The sequence below is a fragment of the Saccopteryx bilineata genome, chromosome 1 (genome assembly GCF_036850765.1).
Source record: "Saccopteryx bilineata isolate mSacBil1 chromosome 1, mSacBil1_pri_phased_curated, whole genome shotgun sequence".
In the NCBI taxonomy this organism is placed as follows: Eukaryota; Metazoa; Chordata; class Mammalia; order Chiroptera; family Emballonuridae; genus Saccopteryx; species Saccopteryx bilineata.
Genome location: NC_089490.1, coordinates 331,905,836 through 331,919,951, shown reverse-complemented (window position 1 = coordinate 331,919,951; position 14,116 = coordinate 331,905,836). Strand labels below are relative to the sequence as shown.

The 14,116-nt window shown below is 37.9% G+C and overlaps 1 non-coding gene across 1 annotated transcript; it reads left to right on the top strand.

The window, feature by feature from the left end:
* The first annotated feature begins 5,142 nt into the window (after positions 1 to 5,142).
* On the top strand, positions 5,143 to 5,249 carry LOC136321642 (U6 spliceosomal RNA). Its single transcript, XR_010728787.1, has one exon. It is a non-coding gene; the product is annotated as a U6 spliceosomal RNA (small nuclear RNA).
* The last annotated feature ends 8,867 nt before the right edge of the window (positions 5,250 to 14,116 follow it).

Below are 14,116 nucleotides of genomic sequence, written 5' to 3'. Positions count from 1 at the left end.
CTCCCAAAGCCACTGACTTATCCGAGTTTCCTAGAATCAAAGGTTTGTACCTCACCAGCCTTATTCACCTCTGTTCCCCATCTCCTTCTCTCTTCACAAACTCTGCACAAACTGGCTTCTCCGTCAGCACTCCACCATCTTGGCTGCTTCTTCTGGCCTCCTCCATGTGGCCTTTCTCTGCTCTCCTACAGCATGGGCTTCTCCTAGAACGTGATCTCTCTTATAAAACCTTTTGGCGTGAAAGCCCTCCCCCAACACATATTAACATAACCATGCCCACCCTAAGCAATCACCTGGGCACAGGCTTCCACGTGGAAGCACCATCTTTAACAAATTGAGCATAATATATTTTATCTGCCCAACCCCCCACCTCCATTATTCTAGAAGAATAGGCCAGTTTTCCCTTCAGAGATTGAAAAGCTGGATTTTCCTGTCCACTCTATGCTAATTCCTTTGGCAGAGCAAATCTGTCTATTCCCTGGAGTGTCTGAAGCTAGGTATCTGGCTCCCTTTACTTTTGCTAATATCTAACTAGATGCCCACTGTAACACTAAGAACCACATGGAGGAAGTAGGTGGGATGCTGTTTCCCCCCCAAAAAAGAGGTGTTGGACATACAAAAACACAGATGTTCACAATAATCCTTTTAATACAAAAAAGTGAGGAAAAAAAGTGTATCTAATTGTATCTAATAAACGATTACATAAGAAAGCTAGAAGCTGTCATGAGAACAAAGTTTAAAATGACGCTAATCTAAAGAGATGTAAATATTTAATAAGAAAAATAATTAAAGAGGGTATTGCATATTTATAACAGGTATGAGGCTTGTTTTACATAGAGCAGGGGTTCTCAATATCAGAATAATTTACATTTATTTTCTTTGGGAAGGGGATGCTGATCTGTGCGTTGTAAATGTTTAGCAACATCCTTGGCTTCTATTCACTAGATTCTAGTGCCTGCCCCTTCTCTACTCCTGACAACTACAAATGTTCCCTGGATCAAAATCGCACCTGGTTTAGAATCAGTGATTTAGAGACTTCAGATCAGCTGGAAAGGCAAGATCCAGTAAGTATGACTTTCAAGCACTGTTGGAAAAAGAACAGCTTGCCATTGATCACGGGAGGCAGGGATAACTTGGCATGGCTGTTGGTAACTTTCAATTGACTCATTTAGATAAAGATGCATGTAAACACCCTTATCTTTCAGGAAATGTCCAGTTTTCCCCAAACATGTCTCAAATAAGAAAAGTGTGGCTTTTGCAAGATGGTTAACTATTTCTCACTCTTGCTGACATATCAGAATTAGATATTTGAAAATAGAATTCTTTTGGAAGTGTTGGGTAGAAAGTTAAAGGAAATAAAGGAAGAACAGATCCTAGGTGGTATTTTCAACATATCTTCCTATTCACAAGACTTTAGAAGAGAGAAATGGTCTCAGTTGAACATCTGGCTACACAGAAGTTATTCGATTTAGATTTCTGGACAATAGCCTGAGTGCTGGAGGGTGGGTTCTTGGTTCTTTAGTCTATCTCACTAAAGATGGAATATTTGTGTGTCTGAAATAGTACTTCTCAAAGAGTGGTCGGTATCAGAATTATTTCCCACAATACTTCTTCCTGGGCCTTTCTATAAACCTACTGAACCCATTGGGAAAGGGAAATTGGAAGTCACTGAATCTGCAACTCTAAATTAGCTCTACAGCTACTCCTTATGCACTGTGAACTCTGAGAATGTACAGTCTGTCAATTTATCTGTCAATTAAACAGCGCCAAACCAGGGATAGAGTGAGTGAAAATATGTTAAGATAAAGTTGTAATGTCAAAAAAGAAAAATATATCAAGTATCTTGAAATTCTAAAAATAAAAACAAAACAATAGAAAACAGTTATAAAAAAAGAAAATATATACCTATATATTAATTTGTAAAATTGAGATGATTATCTCAGATAGTAAACATCAATCTTATAAGGATTAATGAGATTTGCTGGGTTGAAAGTCAAGATTATAATATGGTAATTTAAGTTGAGCCTCTTGAAAAAATACATCTTTTGGGCTAGGATTCAAAGTTCTATTTTATATTGAGAGTGTATATACTGTAACAATCTATAAATTAGATTTAGAGTTTATTTCCGTGAGGATAATGGGAGAAGACTATAGGTAGTATCATAGTGGGTACACATGACAAAGAGCAGGGACCAGCCACAGAAATAAACATATCCCGACCAAGAAAGGACACAAAGCCAACCCAGTAACATCTGCTAAAACACTGTTTTAGCTCAAAGAGTTTCTGGCAAGGTTTTCACTCTATTTTGGATCATTTCATTTCTGAGAGGCAGAAAAAGGGTCTCGAGGAACTAATATTTTGGGCCTAAACATATAGTGATATAAAAGAGATTGACCTTTGGGTAGAAAGCTGCCATGTTTGTTAGCTTATTATAGAGAAGAAAATACCAAACATAGACTGAATTTTGCTTTAGGAAGCAGATTTCAAGAAGTTCAGAGGAAAAAACAGTCATGACACAGCACCATAAAACATCTGGAAAGGAAGTCTACTAGAGAGATTGCAAAGCTCTCAAAAAAAGCAATTCACATTGTACAGTTGCAAGTGGCCTCAATTAAGAACAAAAGGGCATAATTTAAGAAATTAGTGCCATTGTACAGAGTACTTGCTGTAGTACCCGGATTTTTAAAGAAGTAGTATGTATATGGCAGAATTATTGATCAAACTATTAATAGGTTCACTCCATTCTTTCATCTCCCATTTTTTTTTTTTTAAAAAAAAGATCAGGTTAATTTATTTTCTCATAAATTTTTCTTGAGTAGGAAACAAACTTCTTTGGTGTATGGCTCTTTTCTGTAAAATCTTTTGTGTTTATTATTATAGAGATGAAGAGACTAATGTCTCTGAAAGGCAGACATGAGAGTGGTGAAAACACTTTGAGAGATTGTGTTTGCCTGGAAAAGGGATAGAGGTTAGTGGGTTCTGAAACCAGTCATGTCTCATGTCCAACATGACCACTCTCCAGGAAGTTCCCCAGACCACATGTAGAAAGCCTGCATAGTGTAGCTACACAGCACAAATAATAACCATTGTCATTACCTAAATTAGAATAGATGTCTATGCCTCAGGGAATCAGCAAGGTGGGATTATGTGTTACAGGTCAAGGAGCATCAAAGAAGTCATCTGTATGGGCTGATAAACAAGGAACAGGGCAACATTCCTAATAGTCTGGTAGCCTTTGTTGGAACTTCTGCACAAATTTTGATAGAAGAATAAAGAACTCCAGTAAGAAATTATATTGAAGTTCTCAACATTAACTGTGCGATACTGGGAAACTTAATCAGCCTCTTTGTGTTTCAACTTCCTCTTCTGTAAAATAAAGATAATGTATCTCAGAAGGTAGTAGAATTAAATGAGACAGTGTAAATTGAGAGGCAACACAGTGTCAGAGATGTAATAGGGACTGGATTAATAATTTCATTCTTCTTTTTGTTTTCCAAGTTAAAAAAGATTTTGAGATTTCTGGATGGTCTGAAAACAGGAGAACAATTTAGAAGTCTACAAAATAGAACTTAGTCTGTCTAGGTCCCTTCCTTTACCAGTGAAGGGTGCTGGAGGTATATTCTCTTAAAAAATTAGAACAGAAAGGCTATGGATTTGCAGACAATCCAGCACAGGTGAAGCTCTGTACTTAAAGCAATTAAGTGAAAGTCTAGATATCCAAGGAAAAATCTCCCATCCTTGCCTCCTTTGTTCATCTATCTTTAAAATGTTAGTAGTTAGGCTTATATATCTCTGGTAGAAGTTGGCAGGATTTTTTTTCTGGAGGAAAAAACAAAACTGATACAGGTATAAGACCAACATATACTGAAATTTGAAGAAGCCTAATATAAAAGTGGAAATAATTTCCAGCAAGTTTAGAGTGATGTATATCAGACACAAATATGTACACAGGACTTCCAACCAGCTCTTTAAGACCTCACTCTCAAATGTGAAAGAGAAATAAAGAATTATTGAACATTGTGAAAAGTATCTAAAATGAAAGATAAATCAAAACAATCTTTTTTAGAAGAAACAGAGATAATGCAAGGAGTAGAAGAAAATTTATGAGATTAAAATTACTGCTCACAAATTTAAGATGTTGCATCCATGAGAACTGATTAGGGAATTTTAAAACATGAAAATTCAGCCCCTGGCCAGCTGGCTCAGTGGTAGAGTGTCGACTAGACATGAGGAAGTCCTGGGTTCAATTCCTGGCCAGAGCACACAGGAGAAGTGCCCATTTGCTTCTCCCCCCCCCTCCTTCCTCTCTGTCTCTCTCTCCTCCTCCTACAGCCAAGACTCCAATGGAGCAAACTTGGCCCTGGCACTGAGGATGGCTCCATTGCTTCTGCCTCAGGTGCCAGAATGGCTCCAGTTGCAAGGACGCAATGCCCCAGATGGGCAGAGCATCGCGCCTGGTGGGCTTGCTGGGTGGATCCTGGTCAGGCGCATGCAGTAGTTTTGTCTGTCTGCCTCCCTGCTTCTCACTTCAGAAAAATACAAAAACCCTAAAAAATCAGAAGGTAAGAAAAAGTTCTCAAAATATTTGGAAAATAAAGTTAAAATTATTCACAAATCACAACAAAAAAGTTAAAGAGATTAAAATAGAAGAAAATAACAGGGACCAACCTAGGATCTGTTATCTAAACAATAAAATATTTTGAAAAAGAATGAGATTATCAAAAAATAATATAAGAAAATTTTTTAGGATGTAAATTTTCTAGATGAAAAGGCCCACTGCCTAACCAGGCAATGGTGCAGTGACAGAGTATTAACCTGGGACACTGAGAACCCAGGTTTGAAACCCCAAGGTCGCTGGCCTGATGGGCTCACCAGCTTGAGTGCAGGATCACAGACATGACTACAAGGTTGATGGCCTGAGCCCACAGATTGCTAGCTTGAAGCCCAAGGTTGCTGCTGGCTTGAGCAAGGGGTCACTGGCTCAACTGGAGCCCCTGGTCAAGGCACATATGAGAAAGTCATCAATGAACAACTAAAGTGACGCAAGTATGAGTTGATACTTCTCATCTCTCTCCCTTCCTGTCTGTCTCTGTCTCTCACTCTCTCTGTCTCTCCTTCTCTTGCTTAAGAAAAAGAGGCTCGTGCTTGCTTCAGCAGGACATATAATAAAATTGGAATGATACAGAGAAGATTAGCATGGCCCCTGCGCAAGGATGACACGCAAGAAAAAAAACAAAAAAAGAAAAAAAGGCTCACTGAGAATTTACCAACACAGTCATAAATTTAAAAACACCAATGATAAAACGTTAATTTAAAATTGATCCTGACAGTAAAAACTGTGTATATAATGATTTTGTGTTGAGAATAAAAGTTTGTAAATAATGGATTAATAATGCCTTTTAGATTCCAAGGCAAGCATCCAACTCAATAAGCAATCAGGTGTAAGGGTAAAGAAAAATTAGTTTCAGCCATACTAGATCTCAATCTGCAAGCACCTCTTCTCAGTAAGCTGCTAGAAGTGTACCACCAAAAATGGGAAGTACCACCAAAACACAGGAAAACACAGAATTGTAGGAGTGGGGCAATTCAGCACAGGGGAAGGATGAGTCATTTCCTAGAATGGTCACAGAACTTTCAAGACCTTAGTTGTGCAGCAGGACTTATGTAGACCAGATTCCCAAGTGGAGTATGAGACATAATCTCAGAAAAACCTCCAAGGAGGAAATGAAAGAAATATGGAATTGGTCATTATCTGATAGGTGATAAAAAGAAAAGCTTTAACTTTAGTATAACTAGCAATTTGTATAATAAACAGACGACTTAGTAACAGACTACTTAGTTCAGCAGTAAATAATATGCCAAAACAATGAAACACTATATAAAGATTTAACCACTAATAGTGATAGTAAGTATAATGGGAAAATGTGAGATTAGGGGGAATGGAGAATGGAAGAAAGCTAAAATCTTCATTTTCTATAATAGGAAGTCACCTGAGAACATTTAAAAATGATGACACAAAAGATAATAATAAATATATATTTTTAAACTTTTTTGTAATGATAAATTCACTGAAAGCTACCCAAAAATGTCCAGAGAAGTCCCTATGGCCTTCACTTATTTTTATTTTTATTTTTATTTTATTTTATTTTATTTTTTTACAGAGACAGGGAGAGAGTCAGAGAGAGGAATAGATAGGGACAGATAGACAGGAACAGAGGGAGATGAAAAGCATCAATCATCAATTTTTTGTTGTGACACCTTAGTTGTTCATTGATTGCTTTCTCATATGTGCCTTGACCGCAGGCCTTCAGCAGACTGACTAACCCCTTTCTCAAGCCAGTGACCTTGGCTCCAAGCTGGTGAGCTTTGCTCAAACCAGATGAGCCCACACTCAAGCTGGCGACCTCGGGTTGAACCTGGGTCCTCTGCATCCCAGTCCAATGCTCTATCTACTGCGGCACCGCCTGGTCAGGCACTTTAATTTTAATTTTTTTTTTTTTTGTGACATTGGTTAATAACATTATATGTGTTTCAAGTGTACAACTCTTTAATACACCATCTGTATATTGCATTGTGTGTTCACCACCCATAATCTAGTCTCCCTCTGTCACTATATGTTAGACCCCCATGAATCTCTCATCTGTCTTCTTCCCCCTCTTCCCCCCTCTGGTAACCACCAAAACATTTGTTTTGTTTGTGCCTTTACTTTCTGTTAATATTTATATGAGGGAAATCATATGGTTCTTGTCCTTTTCCATCTGACTTATTTTGCTTGGCATGATACTTTAAATATCCATCCATGTAGTTGCAATGACTGAGTAGTATTCATTGTATATATGCAACACAATTTTTTTCTTTCTTTTATTTTTTTATTAAGTGAGAGGCAGGGAGGCAGGGAGGCAGAGAGACAGACTCTCACATGTGCCCAGAGTGGGATCCACCCAGCAAGTCACCTACCAGGCCATGCTCTGCCCACCTGGGGCTGCTGCTCTGTTGCTCAGCAACTGAACCATTCCAGTGCCCGAGGCAAGGACATGGTGTCATCCTCAGCACCCGGGGGAGGGGGGGGAGTCAGCTTGCTTGAACCATTCAAACCATGGCTTTGGGAGAGGGAGAGGGAAAGGGAAAAGAGAGAGAAAAGGGGGGGGAGAGATGAGGAGGGAGAGGAGTGCAGAAGAAAGTGGTCACTTCTCTTGTGTGCCCTGACTGGGAACAGAACCCGGAACTTTCACACACTGGGTCAAAACTCTACTGCTGAGCCAACCGGCCAGGGCCACCATAATTTCTTTATCCATGCATCCATTAAAGGACACTTAGGTTGTATCCATGTCTTGGCCACCATGAATAATGCTGCAGTGGACATAGGGGTGCACACATTTTTACTAATAAATGTTTTCAAATTTTTTGAGTAGATACTCAGAGAGGGATTTGTGAGTCATATGGTAGCTCTATTCTTAATTCTTAGGAACCTCTATACTGTTTTCCACAGTGACTATACCAGTTTACATTCTCACCAGCAGTCAATTAGGGTTCCTTTTTCTCTATATCCTCTCCAATACTTATTTCTTGTCTTATTGATAATAGGCATTCTATCACTTATAAGGTGACAGCTCACTGTGGTTTTAATTGCATTTCTCTTATAACTGGCCTTCACCAAGTTTTACTCTTTTCCAAAGCAGCTGTACCAGTTTACATTCCCACAAGCACTATTTGCATGATCCAGTTTTTCTGCATCCTTGTCAGTATTTGTTACCACGCTTGTTAATTTTAGTCATTCTGATAGGTATGCAGTAGTATTTTGTTTTGTTTTTTTAATAATTTTTTATTAATAAACTTTTATTAATTTTAATGGGGTGACATCAATAAATCAGGGTACATATATTCAAAGAAAACATGTTCAGGTTATCTTGACATTCAATTCTGCCACATACCCACCACCCAAAGTCAGATTGTCCTCTGTCAACCTCTATCTAGTTTTCTCTGTGCCCCTCCCCTTCCCCCTCCTCTTCTCCCTCCCCCCCCCCCGTAACCACCACTCTCCTGTCCATGTCTCTTAGTCTCGTTTTTATGTCCCACCAATGTATGGAATCCTGCAGTTCTTGTTTTTTTCTGATTTACCTATTTCACTCCGTATAATGTTATCAAGATCCCACCATTTTGTTGTAAGTGATCCGATGTCATCATTTCTTATGGCTGAATAGTATACCATGGTGTGTATGTGCCACATCTTCTTTATCCAGTCTTCTATTATTATTTTTTTACACTGATTAAAGCCTTTAAGCAAACTCTTGGCCAATACAGCAAGAATCCATAAAAGAGTAGTGTCCTTAACATGTTCACCAAGTCCAAGTTGGCCCCAACACCATGCCAAATCCCTGTGAATGCAACCCAACCCCAGTTCAGTCTGTTAGGAGCTGTCGCAAAGAGCAGGAGTCCAGGAAAAGTCCACCTCCAGGAAAAGTCCGCATGGCACTGGAATTGTTGTCACAATTCTATACTTTGCAGCTCACGTCCAAGTCCCAATGACCGCTTCTTCTAGCTGGTAATGATTCAAGTAGACTGGAAATGCCATCTGCAGCTGCCTGAAGAGATGAGACCAGGGTGCTTTTCCCTGGAGCTCTGTGACTGTGGCTTGGTAAAGAGAACCTTGGGATACACTAAGCAGTCTCGGTGTGGCTTCTTCAGTGTTCCTTGGTTGAAGAGTCCTCTTAGTTTAGTCCAAAGATGGTTTTTCCAGAGGATAGTTCTTAAAATTAGTTTGTAATCCACTTTGGTTCTGGGAGGTGGATGTTGGTACGTCTGCCTACTCCAGTGCCATCTTGTCTTCCTTGTTTTGGTTTTTAATTTTCCTTCTTTTAATAGCTAAAGAAATTAAACATCTCTGCATTGTGCTTATTTGCTATCTGCATATCCTTTTCAATGAAATGTCCACGTTTGTTGTCAATTACTTTCTAACTGGATTGTGAAATTATTTTTCACTGTTAAGTTTTGAGAGTTCTTTATATATGTTAGATATTGATCCTTTGTTGAATATGTAGTTTATATTTATTTTCTCTTGGCCTGTACATTGTCTTTTCATCATCTTAAGAGGGTCTTTTATTTTATTTTATTTGTATTTTTCTGAAGCTGGAAATGGGGAGAGACAGTCAGACAGACTCCCGCATGTGCCCGACCGGGATCCACCCGGCACGCCCACCAGGGGCGACACTCTGCCCAGCAGGGGGCGATGCTTTGCCCCTCCGGGGCATCGCTCTGTTGTGACCAGAGCCACTATAGCGCCTGGGGCAGAGGCCAAGGAGCCATCCCCAGCGCCCGGGCCATCTTTACTCCAATGGAGCCTCGGCTGCGGGAGGGGAAGAGAGAGACAGAGAGGAAGGAGAGGGGGAGGGGTGGAGAAGCAAATGGGCGCTTTTCCTGTGTGCCCTGGCTGGGAATCGAACCCGGTACTTCTGCACACCAGGCCGACGCTCTACCACTGAGCCAACCGGCCAGGGCCTTAAAAGGGTCTTTTGCAGAGAAGTTTTTATGCTTAAATAATGTATTTGACCTATTTTCCATACTGTGGAGCCTGCTTTTCATGTCACATAGCCCTAAGTACTAGAGATTTTTCTCCTATATTTTCTTTAAATTGAGAGTTTTATGTTTTTTTTTGTTTTTGTTTTTTTGTCTATAGATAGATGTCCAATTATACTGAAACCGTTTTTTTTTAAACTATAATTCCTCCATCAAATTTATTTTTGGATCTTTGTCAAGTCAGTTGGCCATGCTCATATGTGGCTATTTCTGTATTCTCTATTGTGTTCCACTGAATTATATACCACTTTGTTGCTATTACTGTAACTATATATTTTAACCTAAATTAGTTTTATTCTTCCCACTTTATTGTTTCAAAATTATTTTAGCTACTCAAGGTCCTTTAACTTACATGTAAAGTTTAGAATTCATATTACCTATACCTACACAAAAACTTCAGTAGGGTTTTAATGGAAATGTTCTTAAACTCATACACTAATGTGGGGAGAATTGAAATCTTCACTATCTTAAGTCTTCTAATCCATGAACATGGTATGTCTCTCCATTTTATTTAGCTCATCTTTGATTTACTTTATTAGCATTTTTTAATTTTTAGCATAGAGCTCTTACATTTTTTAAAGAGTTGTTACCTGAATATTTAATTTTCATTGGGACAACTGTGAATGGTATTTTTATTTTTTTAAATTTTAGCATTCACAGCATGTTCTTTGTTAGTATGTAGAAATGCAACTGATTTATATGGTTTGGCCTTGTATCCTACAACCTTGCTGAATTACTCAATAGTCTAAGAGTTTCTATAGATTCCTTGGTATTTTCTATGTAGACAATCAAGTTATGTCATCTGCAGATAGGAAGAGTTTTCTTTCTTTCTTTTGTATTAAACTAAAATTTACAAAATGGATTTCTATTAATTTTTATTAAATTTACAGGTGAGATATTGGTTAATAAGATCATATAGGTTTCAAGTGTATATTTCCATGATACATGATCTGCATATTGCACTGTGTGCCCCCACCCACAGTTAAATTGTTTTCCATCACCATATATTTCCCCTTTGCCCTTTACAACTCTTCAATCTCCTTCCCTTCTCAATATATATGCTTTTTATTTCTTTTCTTTGTCTTATTGTATTGGCTAGAATTTTTAATACTATATAAAATAAGAGTGGTAAAAGTTTATTTTGGTTATTATAATTTTCAGTTCTGTCACTCTTTGCTTCTTTTTTATATTTTCTATTCCTTCAGTGAGATTTCTATTCTTTAAATTACTTCCAGATTATTTACAATGCTCTTTTTTTTCTTATGACTATTTTAAAATCATGTCAAATAATTCCATATCAAATTTATCTCAATGTCTTTTGATTGTTTCTTTTTCAAGTAGAGTTTTTTTTTTTGTATTTTTGGTATGTTAGGTGATTTCTGGTTGGATCACCAAAAGTTGGGATTTTAAGAGATTTTGAATTCTGTTCTAGTCTTCTATTTTATCAAGCAGGCACCCGCTTCAGCCTTAGCATATAGGTCCTGGCCTACTTTTGTGGGCTGTGTTTCCAATGACAGTGTAGTTTTCAGAACTCTTTCAGTATGATTCTAGCCTGCTTCTTTCACTTGGTGCCATTGGTCTCTTTTTTGATTTCTGCTTATACTACCTGAAGTGTGAGAGATGAATTTTCCGAGCGTGGTGACGTTAGGTGAAAAGTGGTTTGGGACTGTGAGAACAGATGCTAGAAAGGCTCCTTCCCAGTCTTTGCTGGCGCTGCCTGTGTTGTCAGAATGTGCTATCCTGGCCTTCTTCCCTGGTTTTGTTCATGGGGACATAAGAGATGGCAGGCTATTATCTTTTCCTCATGTTCTGGGGTCTCTAGCCTGTCTACCCTTTTTTTTTTTTTTTTTACATTTCAGAGTCCTCCCATGAGTGTGTGCTGTATTATTTCTAGGATTTCTTTAGTTGTACTTAGTGGGAAAGAGAAGGGAGAGATAAGTGTATTCTACCTTATCCCAAACTGGAAGACTGGATGTATAATTGTCAGTAAATTAATTTTTTAAAATATGAGGACAAATTTTAGAATAGCAAAATAATTGAAAATAGTTCCGAAGGAGCAAAATGCAAAAGACAAAGTTTTTGAGGGAGAGGAAATGACCTCTTTTCCCATTTTTAATCTTTTAATACTATTTGACTTCTAAAACTATCACAACTTTAATTAGACACAGTAGGTAGAATAGTGGCCTCCGAAGATGTCTTGCCCTAATTTCTGGAAGCTGTGACTATGATGAGCTATCATTCTGGTGAATATATTAGTTTACATGACAGAAGGGACTACAGATATAATTGAAGTTATTAATCAATTGACCTTAAAATAGGAAGTTTATGCTAAATTATCCAGATGGGTTCAGTATAATCACATGCACTCTTAAAAACAGAGAGCAAGGACAGAAGGGGAAAGCAGAAGACAGAGAGACATGCCCTGTTTGTATAGAAGACAGCAAACAGCTGTGCTGTGAACTGCCAGTTCAGAGGGCCAGCCTTTTGCTATGAAGAGAGCTCTCTAGCTGACAGCCAGAGAAGAAACTGGAACCATTAAATTACGAAGAGCTTTATTTGTTTATGTATCCCATCCCACATGATGAGTTACTTGAAGGCAGAGGCTCTGGTGCCTTTGATATCTTACTTTTCTTAGTGGAAAGCATTGGGTTTTATACTCAAAAACTGCTAATTAATGTTTGTTGAGAAAATATATTTTAATGTAAAATTGCAAGTCAATATTAAATGACTACTGAGCAACTGACTCTCTCTCAAGGGATTAAAAACATAAGGGAATTTATAGTACCATTGCATAACCTTTTTATTTAAAGAATTTTTATCTACTTGGGAATAAACTGACTTATCTATAAAACAGTAAATTTTATCTACCTACTATCTACGTAGATAGATATTAGATGTGCCTAATATCTCATAATTATCCAAGAATCTCTAATACTTTAAAATAAAATATGTGTCTATAAGGTAAACACCTTTTTTTTGCATCAAGATCTGAGATACAATCATAAATTTTAAAAAATAGATTAAAACAAAAAAATCAATATGCCTTTTCTCTAATCATGCTTCTAGATCATGGGCAAAATAATCCACATCTTTTTAGGTTTTAAAGTTTTGATAATAGATAATAATTTACTCATTTGAGTTTAGAAATTAGAATCATGAAGGAATCAAATTGAGCTCTCTAAATAAAAACAGTTGTGTGCTCCTTATTTCTTGTTTTGAAAATTTTATAACAAAATTTAATTTCATTTCTCAATTGTATGTAATAATGATGACAAAGAGAACAGTAACAATGATAACAACTAATTAGTACAGAACTCTCACTATGTGTCAGACACTGTTTTAAGCAAATGGTACATAAAAACTCATTTAACCCTCACAAAATTCCTCTCAGTTAGGCACTACTAAACTGCAAAATGAGCAAACCATGGTTGCCAGGTCACATCTAATCTTGTACAGGGGTATATGTTCTAACTATTTAGAAGGAATAAATTTGAAATAAAAAAGAACCCATCCTCCTGACCAGGTGGTGGCTCAGTGGATAGAGCGTCGGACTGGGACGCAGAGGACCCAGGTTCGAGACCCTGAGGTTGCCAGCTTGAGCGTGGGCTCATCTGGTTTGAGCAAAGCTCACCAGCTTGGACCCAAGGTCGCTGGCTCAAGCAAGGGGTTACTGGGTTTGCTGTAGCCCCACGGTCAAGGCACATAGGAGAAAGTAATCAATGAACAGCTAAGGTGTCGCAATGTGCAATGAAAGACTAATGATTGATGCTTCTCATCTCTCCGTTCCTGTCTGTCTGTTCCTATCTATCCCTCTCTGTCTCAGTAAAAAAAAAAAAAAAAAAAGAAGAACCCATTCTTCTAAGACACATTCAGAAATTTAAATGAACAAAAACCACCTCCATGGAGGGACTTTTTGACAGGCACATCGATGTTACTTAACACATTCCCAGTGTTTTTATATTGCTAAATACAAGACTAAATTTGTCACTTGTAGCCACTTTTCATAGGTTGTTGCCCCATAATAACATTCATTACTGTAATGTTAATTTTAAAAAGCAGTAATTTGGTTACCTTGAAAATGGTCATCTGACAATTCCTTGGGACTCTTCCAATGCATAAACAAATTTTGTATAACTTTTTTTTAGTTTTATTCACTGACACTTAAATAAATTAGCCTTTATACATATCTTTTTAAAAAAATCTTAAGATGATGCTAATGACAATGACAATGCTCCTGCATGAGAACTGAGACAATAAGTTCTAGTGTGGAATAGTAAGAGCTACTAAGTATTAAGTGACTACTCTGCAACACATAGCATGCTGGGTATTCTCATACATTATCTCACTTCATCCTTGAAATAGCCACACAAGGCCTGACTTGTGGTGGCACAGTGGATAAAGTGTCGACCTGAAACACTGAGGTCGCCGGTTCAAAACCCTGCACTTGTCTGGTCAGGCACATGTGGCAGTTGCTGCTTCATGCTCCTCCCCCCCCCACTCCTCTCTGATATGAATAAACAAAACCCAGCCACACAATTAGTC